This window comes from Vulpes lagopus, chromosome 16, assembly GCF_018345385.1.
Source record: "Vulpes lagopus strain Blue_001 chromosome 16, ASM1834538v1, whole genome shotgun sequence".
Classification (NCBI taxonomy): domain Eukaryota; kingdom Metazoa; phylum Chordata; class Mammalia; order Carnivora; family Canidae; genus Vulpes; species Vulpes lagopus.
Genome location: NC_054839.1, coordinates 38,142,645 through 38,160,124, shown reverse-complemented (window position 1 = coordinate 38,160,124; position 17,480 = coordinate 38,142,645). Strand labels below are relative to the sequence as shown.

Below are 17,480 nucleotides of genomic sequence, written 5' to 3'. Positions count from 1 at the left end.
TTGTGTGTCTGTGTGTAAATGTGTGAACATGTGCACACGTGTGTGTATTAATAATGCTTCACTATGTAGCAGACATTTTAAAGGAACTCTCTATCCACTTTCACTTTTAAGTCTCAGGATCACCCAGTCAAAGCTCATTCATATGTAACACACCAGAAACTGAGAATCAGAGAAGTTTCTTCACCTTTTCAAGGTCACACAGCTAACAAGCAAGAGGAAGAGTGGAAATTGGAAACCAAATTTTTATGACACCAAAGCTACCCATAGTTTTTCCCACTAAACTATGTTCCATGCTCTGTATTATTTACGACAATTGGGTGGGGGCGGTGGATAATTGGAATAGCCACACTTGAAAACAATTGTGAAAGCAAAATTTACTTCTCAAGTATTACTGCTTCTCACCATTTCTAGTTTTATTTAAAGATGTTTTCTACATTGCATAAATGTAGCGTTCAGTGGAAACCAAAAGCATTAAGCTATTAAATACCTAAAACACACTTAAATGTAATAAAAAATACTGAGGTGGGAGTTCACTTAACGTAAGTGCTTGTTCCTTAGCTGGTAGCTTGCATGAGTTTAATCAAAATCACTTATAATGAGAAAAAATGCAATCAGCATTTAATGTTCTCTTCTCCATAGTTTAAATAGTAGTCTTTCCCCCCCATTATCTGGCTTCCAAAATATGAACAAATTAGTAACTAATCAATATTATAAATCTTTCAAACGACCCTTATATCTGTTGAAGACATTAGTCTATTTTTCCCCTTTCCTTTACTGCCAAACATTAATCATGAATGGAATTCAATTAAAACCAAAAAGAGTTACTACTGTACACATGTTACAATGCCTAAACTGAAATAATTGACTATACCAATTGTTGGTGAGGAAATTATTTGGCTGGAACTATCATACTTCACTGGTGAAAAGATAAAAGTGTTAAAAATATTTGGAAAACAGTTTGGCTTTATCTTACAAATCTAAACATGCGCTTACCTTAAAACCCAGCAATTCTACTCCTGGATATTTACCTAAAAGAAATGCAAAAATTCATACATACATACATACATACCTTCCACAAAAACACGTATTGATATGTTTAACATATCATTCATAACAGTCTAAATGTGGAAGCAACCCAAATACCCATCAACTGGTGAATGGGTAAATTATAGTGTATCAGTACCTTTGCATACTATTGAAAAATAAATAGGAAAGAACTACATGCTTAAACATGCAACATGACTGAATTTCAAACATATTAAGCTTAAGTGTATTCAAGCCAGATGCAAAAGACTACAGCGGAATGACTGCATTTATATTGCATTCACTAAACTGAAAATACCTAAATAAAGATATAAGAAGAGAGACACAGCCACCGTGTTCAAGCAATTGGCAGAAAGGAGGAGATTGATTTAAAAACTCATGAGGTTTTTTGGAGGTGATGAAACCATTCTATATCTTGGCGCTCATTGCATGGTTATATGCATATGTCAAACCCGTTAATTATTACATTTGCAGTTGATGAATTTTAGTGTGTGTATGTGTGTGTGTGTGTGTGTGATACCACAATAAATTTGAATTCTACATGGCTTTCCCTCTAGCAAATGAGCATGTTTTGGAAATAATGTTAATCAAATTTTTTTACTGTTGAGTTTGGGCAATTAGCCTCAGAGTACTTCTGTGCCCTCATTTTAAAAATGGTTATAGGATCCCTGGGTGGCGCAGCAGTTTGGCGCCTGCCTTTGGCCCAGGGCACGATCCTGGAGACCCGGGATCAAATCCCACATCGGGCTCCTGGTGCATTGAGCCTGCTTCTGTCTCTGCCTCTCTCTCTCTCTCTCTCTCTCTCTCTCTCTCTCTGTGACTATCATAAAAAATAAATAAATAAAAATAAAATAAAATAAAAAAATAAAATAAATAAAAAAAATAAAAATGGTTATACTAATAACTTCTTCTGACTTAGAAAATAATTAAGTTGATAGACCTTGGTGAATGCAAACATGCCTTAGAAACTACTAGCTTAGTGGATCATAACTGTTTTCATTCCTAAGAATCAAATGTACTGCTGAATCCTTGATAGCAAATCTTTCAGACTCTGCAAAGCACTGCCTATGAACTACGTCTCGTGTGAAGAGGGCATCTTTCTCCTGTGAGGCTCAGGGGTAAAGCCGTTGCAATCGACTACTCTCAGGCCTGAAAAATCACACAAATCCTTCACTGGGTGCAATCTCTGATGTCTCAAGTAAGTCCAGAGGGTCCTCAATGGTCTCAATAACATATGTGGAGCTTTGATGCTGGCTGGCTGGTCTCTCTTCAAGTGGGTTCTCACTGCAGCCTGTCTACTACTGGCATTTGAAAGGGTATATTGTTTGAAATTTATTAGAATTAGAGATAAGGTGGCTGTGGTCATTGCTATGATATTAATTATGTCTCACAAGGATTATTAAAACTTCCTCCTAGGTGGCCTTTCTTTTTTCACTATTGCCATATCACAGTCAAACCTAATCCACCAGCCAGATCGTCTTAAAAATTACAACTCTGTTCACGTAGTCCCTTTCCTTAAATTTTAGAGCAATTTTCCATTTCATTTAGAAGAGTAAGTGAACTCATTACTCATTACTACTTTCTATAAAGTCATAAAAGAACAAGACCCTGCTTACCTATTTGCTTCCTCTCCTCCTCTCCTTTATTATTATGCAGGTAACATTGGCCCTTGTTCCTATTTTTCAAAAATGACAATGATTTTCAGTGTAATTTCCTCAGAGGACATTAGATGACTATTGTTACCTCACTGCCCCCTGTAACTTGAATTACTCTGAAACACAGTATTCTGTTGTATTTTTTTTACGAAATTTCTCAAAATAAATTACTTGCTAATTATACATGTTTTATCATTCCCAAATTGTAAGCTTTCTCTGATAGAAGGACACTTGGCTACAATTCACTTAAAGCTAGATGGCAAGCTATATTGCTGCCATCATGGCAAGTCTGATATTTTTTCAGTTACAAAGTTACTATATATATATATATATATATATATATATATATGTAGGAGGTTAAAGTTTTGTTTGGTTCTTATTATTTAAACATATTAGAAAAAATGTTTTCTATTCACAGTCAATGCAATTGCTCATCATAAAATCTTAGATGATAATCAAATTTTGCAAAGACTTTATATATAATTAGAACTTAAATGATTTTTATGAACTGTTATTTAATACTTCCTTAATGTGTTATTTTGTTTATATTTTTATGAGTGATAAAATTACATGTATTTTTAAATTTCTTTTTGAGTATTTTATTAGTTCTTACCTTTCAAATGTCAGTGAACTGTTTTCCATTTACAAGTCTTAAAGTGCAATGAGGACAAATTCTTATAATATAATGTTGATAATTCTGAATAATAGTTAAACCATAGCCCATATTCCAAGAAAATAATAATACCGATTAATAGTTCATGAGTGTGAAAGCAACGTAAGCTGAAATATGCTTCCCAAATAAAATGAGATGGAGGCTACACCACAATTAGGTACCAGGATATAATAATGAGAATAGTTTCAGATAACACTACCACTGAACTAGTTACAGGCAAAAAACAAAAACAAAAAACAAAACACAAAAAAAACAAAAAACAGAAAAACAAAGCAAAACACCTCAGTCTCAAAACCTTTTTTAGGACCAAATCTCCATCCAGTCTAAAAGGTTGATAATGTTAGGCTAGCAGAATCCAAAGCAAACAAGCAAGATGCTACAGGCGGATAAGAACTTGAGGTAAATATAAAATGAGAAAGAAAATAAAAGCTTATCTGACACCTGGGACTAGGAATAAGGAGACTAAGGATAGAGAGTTAAAAGCTTTTTATCAACAGCCAACCCTAGAAAAATCAATGGACCCCAGGGAACTATACATATGTTTTCTTTTGTGCCTATCCCTCTGATTCCCATACAAGTTACTAAAGGGGACTTGTAATTCAAGTGCGGAATTTGGGCTTTAAATATAGAGTATTTTAAAATATATCAGTTAGCTATTCTGCACTAACAAAATACCACACACCATAAAACCCATACAAATATACATGTATATACACTGTACTCATGAAATAAGATGATGTAGAAAAAATCATGACAATGACTTTTTTTGAGCTGGGCAATTTAACATAATGACTTTTTAATTATCTAGGAGAGTAAAGAGGATAAGAAGACTTCGTATAAGGCAGTATTTTACTATTGCAAATGGTTCTGGAGGTTACCATCTTAATTCCTGGAGCTCTTACTATAGCAATTCAAGTGGTTCCATCAAGTAATTTTGTAGCACAGCATCCTCAACATCTCTATTCCTTTAATATGATAATAATATAAACAGACAAATTCAAAATAAAATTTAAAAACTCCATGTTTGTGGTAAACTACTAGATGAAATGTAACTGTACACAGACAAAAGACAAATTGTTTCTCATGGTTATGAGCCCTTAGAAGACATCTTTCAAAAATAAATGTGAGCATCCCTTAATGATATATTTTTGTGTTTGCTCCTTAAAACATACTCAAAAGAAAAAGGTATATGCATTTTCAGGAATTCTAAGACCTGACACCTATTATTCACAAATCTAAAATTAAGAAGTCTCCATATTGTAATGATTAAGACTCCTACAAATATTGTGGGGCTCCTACTTGTAAGTACACAGGATTGAACCTCCCCACACACTTTAAAGTTAGATGTGGCCATATTACTGGCCCATTGGAGGCTGAGTGGAAGTAACCCACAGCACCATTTAGAACCCTTTGAGGTCCACAGCAAAATTCCCTATATCTGCCCTCTTCCACGATATGGTTTGTGGAAGGACCTGTCAAGGTAAACATTCTGTCCGAATCCAAAACTGAGGAAAATAAGCAGACCCTCAGGTCTGAGGTGGTTATGTAGCATGGGAAAACAAAACATGTTGGAAAATAAAGCATACCAACATAAGGTTGGTAGCAGAGTAGGTTATAACTTCAACATAACTAGTTTATCCTGACTCATATACCAAATGAGATCAAATCCTCATGCTGATCCCGTAATTTTGCTGAGAGACACTGCTCTTCAATTACTAACAACAACAACAACAACAATAAAAGATGTGTTAAAATCAGCCAGGAGGCTCTTTGTACAAAATTAAGTTTAAAAAAAATTCTTTGAGGACTGAAGCATTAAAGATGAGAGCAGTGAGAAATAGAATTTTGCTATATCCAAGAAGACAAGACTTGGTGATTTTTTCCTATGTGATCACTGAGAACAGAATATGATTACTTAGATTCTAGCATGGGTAACAAAAAAGAAATTAGTGCCATATTTGATAGGTGAGATTTAGAAGGATGGATTTGATGCATGGACACACATATACACACACACAGACACATTTGTATTTATATATATTATTTGTGGCATGTAGTTGCATATATATATGCATATATATATTTAAGTGAGCACTTATGGAAATAATCATCTTGTTCTTGGTATAGTCACAGAATGAATCCTACTGTATACTTTTCTTTGTTTTTCCCCCTCTTAATATTAAGTGGAATAAAATTGCATATATTCTTTTGTGCTTGTTTCTTTAGCACAGCATTTTTTGTTAGCTTCACCTACATTTTTGTGTGTAACTGGAGTTTGGTTATAGCAGTAGTTTTTACATAATATATGTTATATAGTACTCAATTGTATTCATAATATGGCAAAATTTTATGCATATTATTGTTGATATTTTCATTGTTTGAAGGGGACTATTATTAAAAATACTATTATGAACAATGCTGTACATTTCTCACACTGCACAGGTGGAAACATTTTTTAATAACATATGCATGAGATCTGAATTTTTGGAGCACTGTTTATGCCTATGTTTAATTAGTTAATGCAAATGGTCTTCAAGAGTGTAATATACACTGCCACCAGCAATGCTTATGAGTCCACATTCTCAGGGGCGACTGGCTGGCTCAGTCAGTGGATGATGCCACATTTGGATCTCAGGGTTGTAAGTTCAAATTCCACATTGGGTGTAGAGACTACTTAAAAAAAAAATCTTAAAAAAAGAGTCCACATTCCTTCATTTTATCAAGATGGTCTCTCAATCTCTCTCTCTCTCTCTCTCTCTCTCTCTCTCTCTCTCATCTCATCTGGAGTAAGAGGCAAGAAGTGATATATTGTTGTAATTTGAATTCATTTTCTGAAAAAAAATTCATTTTTGGCTTTTAAGCGATGTGAAAATATTTTATATGCCCATTGGCCCTTTTGCTACTTTATTCTATTAGGTCTGTTGTAATCTCTTTTGTGATGTCTGTTTTTTGTTTTTTGTTTTTCTACAGGTCTGTAGGAGTTCTGAACATATATTCTGGAGTAGACTATTTGACTACATATGTTGCAAACATATTCTTCTGTATGGTACTTATTTTAAAAGAAAATTTGTATTAATATTAACACTACTTTTCTTTAAGTTTTCTTATATCCTATAAAGAAATTTTCCCTAGTCCAGACATTTATATATTATTTTAAATTTTAGTCTATTTATTGTTTTACATTTCTTATATAATCTTTGTAAATAATGTCAAATTAGGAGTCATCTTTCATTTTCTTCCATAAGGACCCACAATAATGTCTAACTGATTGAAAAACTACCCTTTTTCTTTTTTAAGAATTTATTTATTTATGAGAGACAGAGGGAGAAAGGCAGAGACACAGGCAGAGGGAGAAGCAGGCTCCCTGCGGGGAGCCTGATGTGGGACTCGATCCCAAGACCCCAGGATCAGGCCCTGAGCCAAAGGCAGACAGACACTCAACCCTGAACCACCCAGGCATCCCTGAAAAACTATCCTTAATCAATTTCTCCACAGCACCTACCAACTTTGTCCAAAACAAATGACCAACTATGCATTTATCTGATTCTGGTTTTTCTATTTTATTCCATTCGAACCACACTCTTTTAGTCATTTCAAACATAAAATAACTCTTGATATATGATAGTCCTTTGATTCTCTTCATAAGATTACTTTGAGTACTTTTGGCCTTTTTTTTGAAATAATAGTTTCCAAGCTTATAAATCCATTTTTCCAAAAAAAAAAAAAAAAAAAAAAAGAAAGAAAGAAAGAAAGAAAGAAGGAAAAAAGAAAAGAAAAGAAAGAGAATAAAGATAAGAAACTCGGGGATCCTTGGATGGCTCAGCGGTTTAGCACCTGCTTTGGGCCCAGGGCATGATCCTGGATCCCCAGGATCGAGTCTTGCATCAAGCTCCCTGCATGGAGCCTGCTTCTCCCTCTGACTGTATCTCTGCTTCTCTCTCTCTCTCTCTCTCTCTGTCTCTCTCACGAATAAATAAATAAAATCTTTAAAAAAAGATAAGAAACTCAGACATCTTAATAGGGTACATAGAATTCTAGATCACTTTTGCAGTGAGTTGCATATTTATAATAACGAATTTTCCAATTAAATAACATGAAGTATCTCTTTTTATTTAGATCTTCTTAATTTTATCTCAATAATGCTTCATAGATTTCTATGAATATAAATGATATATTTTAAATAGATGTATTCTTCAATGTATTCTATTAAATTTGTTATTGAAGTTATGATTTTTAATTTTGTTTTCTATCAATTTGTCTGTCATACATAAAAATACAATAGATTGTTTTAAATATTTCATTTATTTGTTTACTTGAAAGCAAAAGCGTGAGGGGGTGGAGGAAGGGAAGAGGCAGAAGGGGTGGGGGAGAGAATCTGAAGCAGACTCTGCACTGAGCACAGAGCCCCACACTAAGCTTGATCTCACCAACTTGAGATCATGACCTGAGCCAAAACTAGGTGTTGGACACTTAATTGACTGAGCCACCCAGGTGCTCTATCGAAATTTAATAGATTGTTTTAATATACACCTTACATTTAGCAGATTTGCTACCTTCATTGGTCAATAACATTATTAGTGTAAGCTATTTTAAATTTTATACATTCATAAGGAAAGTTCTACTTCTTCCTTTCAATATTTATACATCAGAGTTTGTAACCATTTCAGCTTCCATTACAATGTTGAATACTAATGGTGATAATGAGTAACCTTGCCTGTTTTCATTGTCAGGGTGAAGCTATCAATATTTCACTATTATTTGTAACACTTTTTTTGACATATATTCTTTATCATATGAAGATAGTTCCCTTCTATTTTTATTATGCTGTTCTTGTTTTTAAGGATGGTTGATCTGCATCTACTGAGATAATTGTAAGAAACTTCTCCTTATTAATTAATGAATTATATTGATTGATTTTCAAATTTAAACAAACTTTGCATTTTAAATTGTTTGTGATTATTTGGGAGTATTGGCCTGTAAATTTAATTTCTTGTAATGTCCTTGTTGAGTTTTTGTGTGTTGGTATGTTTTTTAAAGACTTTATTTTCTTGGAGCAGTTTTATGCTCACAGCAAAATTGAGAGGAAGGTACAGAGATTTGTATATATATTTGCCTCTACACATGCTTCACCTCCCTCTTATCCATAGTGGCATGTTTGTTAAAACAGATCAATCTTCATTGACACATCAAAATCATAGTTTAAATTAAGCAGGACTCTTGGTATTGTGCATTCTGTGGATTTGGACAAAAGTATAATGGCATGTACCCATCATTGTAGTATCATGCAGAGTAGTGTATTGCCTTGAAAATCTTTTGTGCTCCACGTATTAATCTCCCCTCCTCTCCTCCCAAAACCCCTGATCCTTTTACTGTCATTATAGTTTTGCCTTTCCCAAAATGTTATATATTATAAATCATACAGATTTTTGGATTGGCTTCTTTCACTTAATAATGTGTGTTTTAAGTTTCCCCCATATCTTTTCATAGCTTGACAGCTCATTTCATAGCTTGACAGCTCATTTCTTTTACAAGCTGAATGATATTCCATTGTCTGGATGTTACCACAGTTTACTTACCCATTTACCCACTGAGGGACATCTTGGTTGCTTCCAAGTTTTGGCAATTATGAGTAAAGCTGCTATAAACATCTATGTGCAGGCTTTTATATCAGTATAATTTGTCAGCTCTTAGGCAAATACAAAGGAACCCAATGGCTGGGTCAAATAGTAACTATTTTTAGTTTTGTAAGGAGCCACAAATGTCTTCCAAAGTAGCTGAACCATTCTGTATTCCCATCAGCAATGAATGAAAGGTTATGTTGCTTTGCTCCACATGCTTACCAGTATTATACGTTACATTACAAAAATTGACAATAGTTTTGTTTATAAAGCAGATATGGAAAAAATTCAAAAACACTGACATTATACAGAATATTGTCTTTTGACATGTATTTTGAAATGAATAACAATAATGAATACCTCCTTCATTGATAGAAATAGTTTTGGGGGCAGCCCGGGTGGCTCAGCAGTTTAGCATCACCGTTAGCCCAAGGCCTGATCCTGGAAACCCAGGCTAGAGTCCCACATCGGGCTCCCTGCAGGAGCCTGCTTGTCCCTCTGCCTGTGCCTCTGCCTCTCTCTCTGTGTCTCTCATGAATAAATAAATAAAATCTCTCTCTCTTTAAAGAAAAAAAAAAAGGAAAAAGAAATAAATAGTTTTGATCCTTTAATTGTCCTAGACTAGTATGGGTCACACAAAATGGTTATTAACATTTTCATTGTTGACATTTTAGCATTTAGGAAAGTGACTTCACAGTAATATTAGTGAACATGATTTGTACTACACAAACAGAAGATTGGGAAGCTAGGATTTCATTCTGAACCATCTTATTCCACACTACTTTTGCAGCCTGAGTATTCCTAATATGGCCTTTACCTTGTCTCTAGATCTGCCTCAGGAGAGATTGAAATGACATCATGTGGTTAATCTGCACTTTGCTTTCGGGTTCCAGTATAGCTGCATCCTCACGAGTAGACTTAGCACATCTATTCTCAGGTAGAATTGCTTAAAGGAAAATAGAAGATAATTTATTCTGCTTATATTCAGGATTCTCTTGGACTCCGTATAATTCTTTTCAGGTTCTGGTCTTCATCTGTCTGCACTTATGAACATGACCTTGCTATAGAAAAATCAGCTTCCTAAATCTGCCAGGTTCTAGGTTATTTGCTTATGGTCAAATTTAACATCTAACTGCAGGGAAACTGGGCTTGTCCTGGCAATGCCATATTGTTCTCTTTTCTCTTTTACTCAGATAAGTTCTCTTTGTACCACACTTGTCACATGTGCAGACTTCCTTATACTCAAGGTTCAAAGTAATCAATGCACTTTAATGTTGAAGATTTCTTGGTTAGTTCCTAAATGCCAAATCCTTTGACTCCAATATTAAACAATGTTATAAGTTGATGTGTCTCACAAATGCTTATTTAGCAAGTGTTGTCATCCTCTAAACCCAGATACCTTTCTAATCTTCTCACTATCTCTAATTAAAATGAGTGAACTAGTACCTATTATCTGAAGCTCCCCCTTCATGGTACTGAGTCTTAAAAAAAATCGAAGCTTTTAATAGCAAAGAATCTGGCTGACACAAGATAAAAATACATTTAATATAAGACTACTGGATAGATCACAAACTTAGCCAAAAATATATTTATACAGGGTTCCCAGTTAACTTGGAAATTCTGTTCAGTAACAGTGGCAACAACACATAGCAAAGGTAGTATCTGTTCCATGTAATATTTGGGATATAGTTATTCAAAACAGTATTTATCGTTTATCTGAAATTCAAATTTAACCATGCATCCTGTATATTATCTGGTAATCACATTTAGATAAAGCAACACAAACACATGGACACCCCACTGTCAACACTACCCCAAAAAACCCTCATTTTCTCATTGCTTGGAATTGCTGCTATTAGGTAAGTTTGCTGCCACCGCTGGCCACCATTTCTGAGGCTTTAGAAAATGGCTCCGTAGCTAAATTCTAAACTGACCTTTTGTTTTTGGGTTATTTCCAAGAGACTTAAACTCATAGTTAGGAGCTTCATTTGTCTCTGACCTTAACACCAACATGAGCATAAAGGATTTTTATGTTCACTCAATTGTTTAGTGGAAAAATAGGCCCTATCTCCTACCAAGACTTGCAAAACTAGACAGAAGCTGGGGTGGAGCAAGGGTTCCCCTCCAAAATAATACATTTGTGTCATACTAAACAGCCTAAAATGTTTTGTTTGTCTTATTGTAGTTACCAAATGGAGGTTACATTAGTACAAATAATTAACCAGATTAAAAAACAAACAAACAAACAAACTTATCAACAGCAATTTATTTGACAAGTTGAGAACCTCCAGGCCATCCCCCCCCCCCCCCCCCCCCCCCGGCCCCAGTCTTGGTCAGGAAAGAATTCTAGACAACAGGCTCAGACAGTTGAATTTAATGAGGATGTTAAGTAAATTGGGGGCAGAGTATGATAATCAGAAGACTGGCATGGGACTCCAGGGTGACCGGTCATCGTTGCCATATAAGGGTGGGAAGGAGAGCAACCCTTCCTCTCCAAGACAAGGCCCAGGATATTTGGCAAGAAGACATGACAAGTAGAACCCCACTGTCAAAGAACATGCTCGGGAAGGCCATGGAAGTCTATGCAATGTGGAGATGGGATCAGGCCCCTTGAGCCACGGAGCAAAGCGTTGGGGAAGCAAGTTGAGAGCTAAGGCTGTTGGGGCAGAAACCTGTGGTTCATCTGGGAGATACTGATGTTTATGCTTCTCTGCATGTTCTCGAGGAGGGAGCTTAGGATGTCTGCTACTTCCTGGGGCATTTTTGGTCATCCCCACAGCCTCCACTTCCACTGGATGCCAGTGTGATCTTCTTGGCTAGGATCAAGGGACCACTGACCCCCTGTACCAGCTGGGGAAGCTCCTCTAGCAGCAACTAGGGACCAGCTGAGCAGCCTTCTAGTGCAGTGAAATGCTTTTGCCTTCTTGGCTATCTGTTCAGCTTCCACCCAGGTCCCGTCCTCCTCCTCCTCCTCCTCCTCCTCCTCCTCCCCCTCCTCCTCCTCCTCCCAGGCTCCACATCCAGCACAAAGCCCCCACATGGGCTCAACACAAAGCTCAATCTCACAACCTTGAGATCGTGACCTAAGCGGAAAACAAGAGCAGGATGCTTAACAGACTGAGCCACCCAGGTACCTGGGGTCTTCTACCTCTATAGCAAAGGCTTTGGACTTCTCACATATCTGGGCACTCATTTGCCTCTGGCATAATCAGCTGGGACTCCTCTGCTTTGGCTGGGCCTCCTGCTTGTCGCTAGGCTTCTGGTGGCTTCCTCTAGGTCTTTCCCGGGGTTATTTTCTGCTCCTGCACTGCCACCTGGTGGGCCTGTTCCACTGTCCATTCCAGTACCTGCTACTCTGATTTCCTTAGCCTTGGCCACCTGAAGCTAATAGCTGGTCTTCTCCTGCTAGGCTGGTCTTGACCTTGATGTCAAATGCAGGCAGACTTCTTCAGCTAGTAGTTTCTGCACCTTGGCCCATCTCCTCGTCACTCAGGTACCAAGCCTTTTCGTGCTTGTGGCCTCCTGGATCCCAGTATCTTACTTGCCCTCTGATTCCCCAATCCAGTATGTTTTGGATTTGAGCTGTTAGAGCCTTTCCCAAGGAGTGTAAATAGTGTTGATCACCGTCAATATCCTTCAGGGTATAACTAACCATGCTAGTAGGCCTTAAAGAATTCACAAGAAGAGATTGTTGTTATTGTGATAATAATAAAAAAGTCTCTTCTCATTGTTTTGTTCCAGGCAGTAAATACCCTCTTTCACCTTATTTTTTTCAGTTTTTCTATTACTTGCCACCAGAAGCAATTTAATAAATTAATCCAATTATTATGAATGATAAATAAATCTATAAATAAATAAATAAATCTGATTATTTATTAATCTAATAAATTAAACTAATCTCAAATTTTTGTGTTTATGCCTTTCTTTTTAATTTAGTCAGGGAGGTTTTCTTATGACAGTTCAGCATATTACTGTTTAATCTAGTGAAATGAATACTCTTTATACCTCAGTTGGGGTGCTAAACTATGTTATATTTTGGACATTCCATGTGTTAGATAAATCACTAATTTGATTTTCTTTGTTTCAGTTTAGTGTCTGAGAAAAAATTTCCACAATAGCACAATAAGCCTTCCACGATAATAATGATCTGCTTTTCATTCTTTCTCTATACCTTTATATAAAATAACCACTTTCAGAATGAAGAAACTCATACCCTTGCTCTCTCTATACTCATCTTGTATAGAGAAAGCTCTCATTTCTGACAATGTATAACAATAGTGGATTTGAAGGAGCCAGGACAGATTATTAATTGATGATGATTATGATGAACTTTTGTATGTAATTAGCATAGCTTCAAAAAATCTGGGAGTAATTACTCCAATCTAAAAAATATAAGTCAAAAAGTAGATGAAGGTAGTCAATGAGAGAGGAAGACTATTTTTTAATTTTATTGATTTCATATGCAGAGGCTATGGTATACACCTAGAAATAGTACTTGAGAGATAATTAATATAAAAAATTGTTTTATTGTTCATAACTAGTTATGATCTTTGGGGTCAAGAAATTTTTCTTTGGAATAATAAGTGGGAAGACATTAAATGGCTACTTCTTTTATTCAAAATTTCTATTCACTAACTATATTATAAGTACATCATTTTTATATATTTATTGCAGTATCTGCTAAAGTGGCCTGTGTTACCAAAGCAAAGAAACAAAAAATCCATGATTAGGTACTAAAATTCTAGAATGAGATACTAAGGAGAAATAATATGTACTGGGAGTTTCCTGCACATACATTTACTAATACAACAGACAGACATCTATAGTGATTAAAATTATCAAAGATGTTAAGGACATTTCTTTAAACCAGGAAAATTGAAGTGTATTATCATATTATGATTTCTCAGTCCATACAATCTGAATGCCTATTGATCAAATAACTTGATCATTTAATAATCGTTGTTTTACCTTTTAATTGACACATAAAATATCCACACGTGCTATTTAATACTAGAGGTGACACTAATTTGAATATCCACAAAGAGAGCCAGAAACAGAATTCAGGCAAACAAAATATATCTCCCTGTGATAATAATTATGCTGCCATAATTTCTAATAGCCCAAGGCCACTTTTGGATAACATACAGAAATAATCCATTCTAACAATTTCAAAATTAGCCTACAAATCAACTTTTAACAAAAGACCTGCCATCATAATGGATCAGATAATAGCCCACACTGGGACTTTTGTATGCCCCACTTTCAGTCAGAACATATGACTAAACTTTTCCTGTTGCAAGGAAGATGCTGTGAATTAATTCAAGGGCCACAATATCAAAACACAGTCCTGTGGTTCAATTCTAACTCAATATGGTTTACTTAAAAAAAAAAAAAAAAAAAAAACCCTGGACATTTGGTCTTGGGGTTGATTAGACTGGTCAAGGTGGGAAGGCATTTTAATTACTCAATATTTGATTCAGCTTCCTTTTCTTGGTGGTCAGAAATTAGTAACAATAATATTAACAATATTAAGAGTAATTAAGAGTAACAATATTAAGAGTAATAAAAATGCGGTATTGGCCACATTAGAAAAAATAATTTAAAATATTTTTCAATATAGTACTTATGATTTACACAATAAGAGGCTAAAGATAAGATGTATTAGAGACAATGAATACTATGGTATAAGAAAAAAAATTAAGATGTGACTTTTTATTAGGAATCAAATCCAAGAATTAAGAAGAAAAGAAGCTCATTTTTATTTAATAAGACTTTTAGGTAAAATATGACTATGAATAATGCTTCTAAATTGAAATAATGTATATAGTACATATTATTATTAGGGGATAGTTGTTTTACAATCAAATGAGATAAAACTTTTTTCTTTTGCTATTCTTTAAATAGCAACAACTCATTGTTCTAATATAAACACTTTGCTTTGACATATTTCATCAGAAAAAAAAAACACCTAAAGACAAAAAAAAAAAAAACACACACACTCATGAGGACTATATCTCTTTTCACAAGCACTGAGTAATTTATAGAATTGTTGACTCATTATGCTATAACAGCTTTCTCAGGTGTTATTTTAGTTAGAGGATAAGCAGCACCTGAATAGAGCAGTGTCTTCTCAGGACCCATTTGAAGCCACCTGGGGCTCCTACCAACTATATCCTGAAAATTTTCCTCCAAGATTCTTTTCCAAAGTCATCTGTAGATCATTTCTTGATGATGATGATGATGATGATGATGATGATTATCACGGAGGCTCCACACACAGCATGGATGCCTGAATTCATAACCCTGAACTCGAGACCTGAGCTGACATCGAGTCGGACACTTAACCACCGGAGCCACCTAGGCACCCCATTTCTTTGTTATTTTTGTATTTTACTGTATTAGGAGCTGTAGTTTGTGATTAAGGAATGTGTTGTTCTGCTGGTATTATATAGCCCAAGTACCTCTAAGCCTTATCCTTCCATAAATCCAAATAACAACCTCCAAGGATCAGAAGCAGATTACTTTTGAATTCTAAACCACATCTGAATCAGCAACTGTTTTTTTCTTTTCTTTTTTTTTTTTTCTGGAGTTGGAGGAAGCTACATAGCCAAATGTAATTCTCCCTTCATATTCTCCACAGAAATGTCTACAGTTGTGTTCTCATTGGAGACCTGCTTTAATTTATCCATTTGAGGAGGGTCCATTTGCTTGGCAATAAGAAAAGATCTTCATGGACTTTCTTCAGAGAGTTAGAACAAATTATTTTAAGATTTGTGTGGAATCAGAAAAGACCCCGAATAGCCAGGGGAATTTTAAAAAAGAAAACCTTAGCTGGGGGCATCACAATGCCAGATTTCAGGTTGTATTACAAAGCTGTGGTCATCAAGACAGTGTGGTACTGGCACAAAAACAGACACATAGATCAATGGAACAGAATAGAGAACCCAGAAGTGGACCCTGAAATGTACGGCCATCTAATATTCGATAAAGGAGGAAAGACTATCCATTGGAAGAAAGACAGTCTCTTCAATAAATGGTGCTGGGAAAATTGGACATCCACATGCAGAAGAATGAAACTGGACCACTCTCTTTCACCATACACAAAGATAAACTCAAAATGGATCAGAGATCTAAATGTGAGACAAGATTCCATCAAAATCCTAGAGGAGAACACAGGCAACACCCTTTTTGAACTTGGCCACAGTAACTTCTTGCAAGATACATCCACGAAGGCAAAAGAAACAAAAGCAAAAATGAACTATTGGGACTTCATCAAGATAAGAAGCTTTTGCACAGCAAAGGATACAGTCAACAAAACTAAAAGACAACCTACAGAATGGGAGAAGATATTTGCAAATGACATATCAGATAAAGGGCTAGTTTCCAAAATCTATAAAGAACTTATTAAACTCAACACCAAAGAAACAAACAATCCAATCATGAAATGGGCAAAAGACATGAAGAGAAATCTCACAGAGGAAGACATGGACATGGCCAACATGCACATGAGAAAATGCTCTGCATCACTTGCCATCAGGGAAATACAAATCAAAACCACAATGAGATACCACCTCACACCAGTGAGAATGGGGAAAATTAACAAGGCAGGAAACAACAAATGTTGGAGAGGATGCGGAGAAAAGGGAACCCTCTTACACTGTTGGTGGGAATGTGAACTGGTGCAGCCACTCTGGAAAACTGTGTGGAGGTTCCTCAAAGAGTTAAAAATAGACCTGCCCTACGACCCAGCAATTGCACTGTTGGGGATTTACCCCAAAGATTCAGATGCAATGAAACGTCGGGGCACCTGCACCCCGATGTTTCTATCAGCAATGGCCACAATAGCCAAACTGTGGAAGGAGCCTCGGTGTCCATCGAAAGATGAATGGATAAAGAAGCTGTGGTCTATGTATACAATGGAATATTACTCAGCAATTAGAAACGACAAATACCCACCATTTGCTTCAACGTGGATGGAACTGGAGGGTATTATGCTGAGTGAATTAAGTCAATCGGAGAAGGACAAACAGTGTATGTTCTCATTCATTTGGGGAATATGAATAATAGTGAAAGGGAATATAAAGGAAGGGAAAAGAAATGTTGGGAAATATCAGGAAGGGAGACAGAACATAAAGACTCCTAACTCGGGGAAACGAACTAGGGGTGGTGGAAGGGGAGGAGGGCGGGTGTTGGAGGGGAATGGGTGACGGGCACTGAGGTGGACACTTGACGGGATGAGCACTGGGTGTTTTTCTGTATGTTGGTAAATTAAACACCAATAAAAGTTAATTAAAAAAATTAAATAAATAAATAAATAAAATTAGCACACTCACAAAAAAAAAAAAAAAAAAGAAAAGATCTTCAGTCATGTCATCTTCTTTTAGATATCCAAGTATCACCACCTGGGGACAAGGTTCTACGTGTCCCTGTACAACCACATATGCTTTCTCCAATACTGCCTATTTTCAAGTCTCACTTTTTAACTTCTAC

At 35.8% G+C, this 17,480-nt stretch overlaps 1 pseudogene; it reads right to left on the bottom strand.

The window, feature by feature from the left end:
• Window positions 1-12,438: 12,438 nt before the first annotated feature.
• The window catches only part of LOC121476895, a 53,057-nt pseudogene continuing 48,015 nt past the window's right edge, over window positions 12,439-17,480 (bottom strand).